Raw genomic sequence first — 1,622 nt, forward strand, 5'->3', positions numbered from 1 at the left:
CCTTTTCTAGATCTTGTCATCCAGGATTTTGAGAAAATAAACACTTTGGGTTTCTATTGTCATTCATTTAAGGGCTCTGAAATATCTTGACCAAATAAATCAGTGATAATTTAAGTAGGACTGGTGAGGAGTCAAATGTAAGATTAACTAGCAGAACTGATTCCCAGTTGACAAATAAGTGTGAAGCATAGCTTAATATTTTCCCTGAGGCATTACTCAAAGAACTGAGTCTCAGTTTTCTTATCTGGTTAATAGGGATAATAATGATAATCATAACTCCTGTCTAGCAGAGATAGCCAATGAGATAATGCTGCAAGATTGCCGTCCATTCATTAGTGGGATGAGTGTACGATTTTTTCCCACCAACTGAGCAATGCAGGTAAGAACCCTGCTGGATAATTAATTGTTAAGTGAGAAGGGCAAAGAGGAAAGAAATGGAGGGTGCTGATGAGACAAAAATCACAGGACCCAGATCAAGGAATAAAGTACATGATTGAGGAGGAGAGTGATGATTGTGGTGAAGGGTTGAGTAAGACTCTGGCTGAAGCTGTAGTGAGGGGTTGCAAAGATGAATGAGCCCAGGTCTCTGACTTCTAACTACAGAAGTGAGTCCACTCATAAACTTCAGGAACAACACAAATGCCAGTGCCAGCCAAATGCCCCTGGTCTTTTTGTCACACCAATGGAAATACTCATCTGTTGGACTTATGTCTGAAGGATCCGTTAGAGCCTCCCAATCCCCCATATAATGAGGTCCTTCCATTGGAGCCAGAATTCTCTGAACAGCTGCCTCCTGGAGGAAGTTGCATTGATTTGGGGATTAGAAGTCTTGTATCTGGCGTCAAACAGTGACAGCGGGTGTTCCTCATTCATGGTGTTGCATAATGCTCGATTTACCTCATCTGAACAATATTCAAACCCTGAAACTCACGCCCAGAAATAAACCTTGGAGCACTCTTTGCCAATCCAACTCTACACTACTGAGCTCTGGGCTCCACATTTGCCTGAGGAGGGAGAGAGAAGAGTGGATGGTTTCTGTTTTGGTTTGCCTTTCACTCCTAAGCTAAAAGTGTGTCAGTGGCAGAAAAATTGTTCTAAGACAAGTATGTAGTAGCCCTGTTTCCCTTAACTCTTATTTTCTACACCACCTCCTTCTGCAATTTGCATAGGTGGGAGTTGTGAAAATAGAAGTCTGGCTGTCTCTGTTGAGTGTCCTTGGCTCAGCAGGGAAACTTCCTTGAATTTTCTGCCATTTTCAGTTTATCCCTGCTGGAAATGGGTGGATTCTCACACACAAGTGAGATTCAGTAATTCAGCAGACTCTTTATTGGTGGGTATTTTAAGTTATTGAGTCACTGGACTCAAACATCAATCGCCTGCTTGTGCAAGATGTACATGCAGGAACAATGTGAAAAGCATGTGGCTTTGGTGACTCAGGTTGCAGGATCCTATGTGCACTAGATTTATGCCCATGAGTTTTTCTTTTTTTTTTTTTTTTTGGAGAGAGAGAGAGAGAATTTTTAATATTTATTTTTTAGTTCTCGGTGGACACAACATCTTTGTTGGTATGTGGTGCTGAGGATCGAACCCGGGTCGCACGCATGCCAGGCGAGCGCGCTACC

The sequence above is a fragment of the Ictidomys tridecemlineatus genome, chromosome 3, assembly GCF_052094955.1.
Source record: "Ictidomys tridecemlineatus isolate mIctTri1 chromosome 3, mIctTri1.hap1, whole genome shotgun sequence".
In the NCBI taxonomy this organism is placed as follows: Eukaryota; Metazoa; Chordata; class Mammalia; order Rodentia; family Sciuridae; genus Ictidomys; species Ictidomys tridecemlineatus.